This window comes from Coptis chinensis, chromosome 5 (genome assembly GCF_015680905.1).
Source record: "Coptis chinensis isolate HL-2020 chromosome 5, ASM1568090v1, whole genome shotgun sequence".
In the NCBI taxonomy this organism is placed as follows: domain Eukaryota; kingdom Viridiplantae; phylum Streptophyta; class Magnoliopsida; order Ranunculales; family Ranunculaceae; genus Coptis; species Coptis chinensis.
Genome location: NC_141460.1, coordinates 17,784,924 through 17,792,258, shown reverse-complemented (window position 1 = coordinate 17,792,258; position 7,335 = coordinate 17,784,924). Strand labels below are relative to the sequence as shown.

The following is a 7,335-nucleotide window of genomic DNA, read 5'->3' as shown; positions in this document are numbered from 1 at the left end:
CATATTGTCAATTTAGTATTAAATTGATGTCATTTCATTTATCTCATCTTGATTAGTTGAATTACCATCGTAGTTAATTTCAATTCCATTACTCTAACGACTTTGTTAGCTTACACGAACTAGGAAACGTTACACCTAAACAAACTAGGAGTGGAACGAATTCTATACTCCAACTATATTGAACGATAACGAGAGTAGAAAACTTTGATAGTAAAGCAAGAAAGTAGTTTTAGTTTTACTTACCTTGTCGTAATTGTATTCGTAGGTAAAACTATCGTTTTTACTTTTGTCAATAACCAATCAGATAAGTACTCCTTTCAAAACTCCTTTACGATTAATTTTGGAATAATAATGAAGTAATATATAAAGAGTATGGAATTGTTCCGCTCCTCAACTACCAAGACATAAATATAATACAATTAAGCAAACACAAGAAAACAATGGTGATAGCAATAATTATGGATGTGAATTTATACTACGAGATAATACTATCAATTAATCTTATACTAATATTAACTAAAGTAATTAAATATAGATGAATCAAATACGAAGAAAGCTAGAGAGAGATTGAAATTCACTTTTTAATTTCTTAACATGCTAGCATAGATTTGTATAGAAAACCCTAGTCTAGATATTCTCACACAAGGTTAAAATCTAAAGACTAGACCTTTAATAATCCCTAATTACTTTATACTATCTCTACTCATAAACTAATTAGCATGAGAGAAAGATTGTTCCCATTCTCACTATTCTCTAGTTTAGGTTAAACTCTTCTTATCTCTAAGTCAAGAAAAACCTAAACTTAAAATCCTAAGCAACAAATCTATAATAACAAATCAAATCCTCTCAAAGCTTCATTCAAACTCCCTTTAATGGGAATTTAGCTATAAATCATGGGACTATCATGGACATAATAATAGAAAGAATAAGACATAATGAAGAACTACTTTATTAAAGAATAACTTGAATTGAATTAACTAAAGCTTTTATTAAAAGGTTCTAATGGAGACTACAAACTAAACTAATTAACTAAACCTAACTTAAACTAAATAGGGAAAGACAGAAAACCCTAATTTAAAACTAAACTAAAGAGGGGAGTAGCCAAATTTTGTTTTAGCCTTAACCCTCTTTATATAGGAGAGAGTTAAGTTATAATTTCGTGCATCTGCTTTGGAGCCATGTTTTGGGCCATGAAATCAAGCCCAAAACCTAATTACATATGTCTAAAAGGGGTTTCTCTACGCAAAATTACTTCAATACCCTTTTTATCTACTTTAACTACTCTAATTGGGTCAAGGCTTAGACCATTAGAAAGCGCTTTCCGATCCGATCGTTTTGACATATAATTGGCTCAATTTCAAGGTCTGAGTCCAAAGATACAGCCTGCGGAAGTTCTGTTGACGTTTCTGCTCTTTTTCTACCAGCGTTGACTTTGACTTTTCAGTTTTGACTAGGCTTTAAAAAGGCTTTTTCTCCTTGAAACTTGGGTTTTAACCATAGAACTTCTTAGCAACCAACCTTTGCTCCTTTCTCTTGCAAAAGTGACATATTTCTTCACATATTTGACTCCAAGACCTGAAATACACAAAAGTACGTAAACAGTACTAACTCTTATTTATTGTACACATAATTGGTCTAAAAGTAATATTATTAAGGGGTTAAAACTACAGTTTTGGGCTCTTATCAAACCACCCCCAAACAACATTTTGCTTGTCCTCAAGCAAATATTAGAAATTAATATAAGTGACAAAAAATGGAGTTCTAACTAATCTCTTTTCGCCGAGTGCGATTGCATTGACCATATGCAATAAGGCCTTAAACCACTAGAAATTCCCTAGTGGATGAGTTATAACCTCATGAGAGTTTTTCAGCGAAAGTACTCACAATCTTCATTTATACTACAACGACTAATAAATAAAATTACTGTTTACTACTTTATTCTCAGACATCTATACATCTCACTAGCAATGAATACAGAATAATCAAGTCAAAATCTAAGCTAATACGTGTATAATAATAAATCATTTATGGATAAACATATATATAATGGACTATGCTATGAACTGCAATAACAGGTCCATTTATGAAATTTTGGAATAGCGTCTTTAAGTAGGTCCTCACATATATGTCAAGACAAAAACACTCTGATTTTTCCACTCAAGCTTCGCTCACTCCAGTGCGCAGTGGGCACACTTTACCTTACAACCTCAATGACACACAAGAAAGCCGAAGTCGATCAAACACATCTGCCACTTACTATCACACTAACCTATTCCGAATTGAGCTAGAGGTCTTTATTAGGTGTTGCGGGGATTAGGTGATGGTTTAAGAATGAAGAAAATGGATATTCAAAAAGGACAAATCTGAGATGATAGAGTCTTCATATTATGTAACTAGAGAAAACCTTATTCTTACTTTGCTTCTACACTTTGTTTCCATCCTCAGCTATTTTTTTCTTTTTCTTTTTGCTTTTGACTCCTTTAATTCTATTTTTGGAGTTCTAATTTTTTATTTTTCTTATATTTTTTTTCTTTTCTTTGGATGGAAACTTCCTTTTCTTATTTGAAGCAACTAACAAATTCTTGGTTTCACAGGTCTTTCTCTTTTATATTCTTCATTTCATCTTTATTCTCAGACTCATTCAAAGATAAGTAGGCTAACTTTTATTTTTATTTTGTTTTGTAAAAGGTTAAAGGATTTGCGGTTTATGAAAGGCTAAAGAAAGGCTCAGAGGGGCAACTAGCGGAAAATAATTTCATATAGGTTTGAATTTCTGGCTATATCGATTCAAAGAGGGCCTAAATCTCGCTTAGGATATGGTATATTGATCAAGCAAGTGGACGTGTAATTTTTCTATTCGGAATTTACTTCTCTCTTGTGTCATTTCCTAAATATTTCACTCATATAAGGCTTTAGGTTATATTCTCACAGGATTTGTAGAACAAGTACTCTAGCCTAGATTTCAGAAACTTATTGCCAATACAAACATAGATGCTCATGCAAGATATTTATGGAAAGATGCAATGATTATTACCTACATATTAACCTAAGTTTCTAAAAACTATTCTAATTCAAGTACTACGTGAAATTTCTAGACTAATATTATCATGGAGAAGGAAACAATACCATTATCACTATGTGCCTAGTATAAACAATATTTATGATTTTTAATATTTTGTAAAGAAAAGTGCGTAATTTACATCCTAAAAGTACCTTATTTTTTAAAATGTTTCTATCTTACCCCCATACAATCGAACGCTTTGTCCTTAAAGTGTAAAGAGATAAGAAAAGAATTTACCATAGAAACGTAGCAAAAATTGGCAATACCTGTAACAAAAATATTATAAAGATGATATGATAACATGAAACACAATTAAACTGTTACGTGAGTCACATAAAACGTGCAGGAAAGTGTAGGAGATGAATGCGTGAGTCACATAAAACGTGGACTAAGGATCCGACACTTACAACCAATCACTCCAAAAGGAGGGTCCGGTTATCTTAATGGTGCACTCCCATAACATAAGATTGGAATGGAGTACATCGAAGAACAAAATGAGTCTTTTATAGTCAGATACTCAAGACTTTATCTAATATATATGTACTAAAATGCAGTTTACCATATATCAATAACCGAAAAAGTTGTGGGTCTTTCCATAAATAATTAACATGGAATGTACCACCAAACAAAATCAAACACCAAGACTTTCTATGATGCAACTTAGTTGAATGAAAGGGTGTCCAAGTGAATGATCGTGAGAAAATGAATGGTTGTGGAAAATACTTGGAATGTAAATAAGTGTTAGAAGAAAAGAGTGGGAAGAATGATTGGATTTTATGAGGGATTAGCTCAGGTGGATAGTGGTCGGGTGGTGTTCTAAGTAGTTTTTAAGAGGGTGGATCATCACAGGCTCTTAGAAACTCATAGAATTCCTCATCTAGCTTGGTCGCATCCACATAATTATGGTATTCATCTGCATCTTTGAAAAAGTCATCAATCTCGTCCAAAGAGTCGAAATTGTGATATTTGTCTTCTTCCATAAGAGGGGTATCTACTAGTGTGGGGACGAAAGTGTCGGCCACACTAATATGAGATACAAAACTGTCAATGGACTTCACTTTTCTTTCTACAGGCAAACCTAGTTGTCTCTGTTTTTGTCTAAACATGTTAACTTCCATAGAAATATTTCCAAAAGAAAGAGTCATTGAGCCATCCCGGCAATTGATTTGGGCATTGGCAGTTGCCAAGAAAGGACACCCTAAGATGATGGGAATAGAATCATGAGTAGCTTTTGTGTCGAGAATAACGAAGTCAACGGGGTAGTAAAAATCCTGAACTTTAACGAGAATGTTTTCAACTACGCCTTTGGGATACTTAATAGAACGATCGGCTAACTGCAAAGTCATTTTGGTTGGTTGAAGTTTTGTTAGACCTAGTTGTTTATATAAATAAAAAGGGAGTAAGTTAACACTCGCCCCCAGGTCTAATAAAGCAGTTGTTATGAAGGTATCACCTAAGGTGCATTGTACAGTAGGACGACTAGGGTCCTTGTACTTAACAATTCTGTTATGTTCAAATAAAGAGGGATATTGTTCAGTTAAGAAGGCTTCATGGGGTATGTTAGTTTTCCTCTTCTTGTTGCATAACTCTTTTAGAAACTTAGCGTGTCCAGGTAGACTTTTTATAGTATCTAGAAATGGTAGGTTTATAGTTAGATTTTTAAACACTTTCTTAATCTCATCAAAATTCTCATCCTTTTTAGACACAATTAGTCTCTCGATATGGTGGTTTATCTCTATATTTATCAGAAGGTTCAAAAGTATTATTAGTCTTTGCTTTATCTTTATCCGTTTTCCTTCTAAGTGTCCATATTGGAACCTCTACATGTGTAGGATCATCAATTTCTATGGTGGTATTTAATAAGGTTGTACCTCTTGGTTGTGGTTGGACTGGAACTTCTATAGTTGTAGGGTCTTCAGTTTCTATGACAGTATTCGGGCGATCTATAAGCATAGTCACTTTGCTATCAACTACTTTCCCTGAACGAAAGGTGGTGATTGCCTGTAGGTCGATCCCCTGGGATTATATTACCATTACATTGAATACTGTTTATTTGGAAGGCGGTGTTTGTTGACTTAATATTAGGCACTGCTTGACCTGGAAACACGCCTGTTTGGTTATTATTTTCGTTAGGAGACATGTCAATAACCTTTTGGCACAAAGACTGCATCATTTGCATCATTTGTTTCATCATATTAGAGTTTTGATTATGCTGATCTTTCATCAAGTTGGAGTTTTGTTGCATAATTTTATTTTGTTTTTCCAACAAGGTCACTATTACTTTTCCGTAGATGGTTGGACTGGAATTAAGGCTTGTTGAGCGTTCATGTCATGATATTGATAGTTTTGGGTCATGGGCACTAAACCTCTATTCTGGTCACCTAAGTTTCCTTGTCCTTGATGTGGCTTAACTGGTTGAAGTTTGATGGTTGTGGTGGTGGTTGTGCATAGACAAGAGGACAATAGAAATTGGAATGCTCAAGACTAAAACAGACATTACAACGAGTAGAGTTAATGTTCATGACTGGAGAGGGTTGTTATTGAACAGAGAGGGCATCTACCTTTTTAGTGAGGGCATCGATAAGAGTTTTAAGCTCGAGATCAGGTGTAACCTCAAAAGAAGAAGGAGTGGAGTGGAAGAGTCATTACCTCCCAATTGTTATTTCTCTTAGATTAATCTTCTAAGAATTTATAAGCCTCCAAGGCTCCTTTACTAAGAAAACTACCCCCAGTCATGATATCTAGAACCTCCTTATGATAATGTGAAAGCCTCTTGAAAAAGGCACGAACAAGCGTGTCTTTCACAAGGTTATGATGTGGACACTCTATGAGAAGATCAGTGAAACGATTCCAGGCCTCTGAAAATGATTCATGAGGATTCTGGCGGAAGAAATGAATCTTGTAAAGCAATTTATCTGTCTTCAGCGGTGGGTAAAACTGTTCCATAAACAATTAAACAAGTTTGGCCCATGAGTCCACAGAATTAGGCGCTTGGGCAGTTAACCAAGATGTCGCCTTGTCGGCTAGGGTGAATGGAAACACCCTAAGCTTAACTTGATCCGGACTTACGCTAGGATGATGGAATGTAGTGAGAACTTGTTCTATCCTACCCATGTGTTGATAAGGTTTGTCGTGGTCTAAACCATGGAAAACCGGTAACAAGTTAAATATATTTGGGGAAATTCAAAAATCCCCCACTAGGTTTGCAAGAACGATGCACAACTTAGGGCCATCGTTTAGTGCTTTATAAAAATCAGAGAGATGAGTCTCTAGATCTTTAGCCATTGATGCAGGTGTAGTGTGTGAAATTCTAGATAGGCGTGTGGTATTGCGTTTACAAAAAACAAGCCTGATTATACTGGAATTGAAACTCCTCTAACATAAAAAAACTAGGAGTGGAAGAAGGAGTACCTGAATGCCTCCTTGCTACGCATATGAATAACGTCTTGTATACGCAATCCCAGTGTATTTAAGAAGATGGAAATACTGAATATATATAAAAATATGAACAAAATGAGAGCCGGTGACTCACCTAGGAAAATTGGGCTTCCTTCAGAAGGGGCGCGGGAGCGCTTGGAAACAGGCTTAATAGGGCACATGCACGCTCTTGCCTGACACGATGTCCAGTACATTGAGAGCGGGCGCACTCAAATGATAGGGTTAATAGGGCGCGGGGGTGTGCTCCAAAAAATTTGAAACTTTTACAATATTTTGCTAAGATGTCTAGTAAGTCGCCTATAAAATTTCAGATCAATCGGAGTTATAAAAGTCCTTCTACTGCCCTGCAAAGTTTGTGAAATAGTTTTCAGACACAACACAAACAACTGAATGGTTAACCAATCAAAACAGAGCCAAATATCGCCAAAATTTTACTGTAGACTTTTGACAGATCATGGGGGTTCCTATAAAACGTTTAGAGCAATTGGAGGTCTACAAAACCTCCTTATCGGCTGTTGTTCTAGAAATTAAGTGTTGCAAAATTGCAGAAACACACAGAAAACAATCAACTAGTTAGATGGTCAAAACAAATAAAAAACTCTTCAAACTTTTATTGTAAACTCCTGACTTATTATAGATACTCCTATAAAAATCTTAGAATTTTTGGAACTGCCTAAGTAACCTTACTAGTCAGTTTTTTGCGAAACTTACAGTTTGAAAGCTGAAATACAACATTGTAAAGATAGTAATAGTTCACTAGGTAAAACAACTAGGAAAAATCTGAAAATATTCCAGTAAATCAACAACACCATAAATATTATGCCTAAAATTGTCAA

At 34.9% G+C, this 7,335-nt stretch overlaps 1 non-coding gene across 1 annotated transcript; it reads left to right on the top strand.

Moving 5' to 3' along the window:
- Window positions 1-5,867: 5,867 nt before the first annotated feature.
- On the top strand, window positions 5,868-5,974 carry LOC147496945 (small nucleolar RNA R71). Its single transcript, XR_015197221.1, has one exon. It is a non-coding gene; the product is annotated as a small nucleolar RNA R71 (small nucleolar RNA).
- Window positions 5,975-7,335: the final 1,361 nt, after the last annotated feature.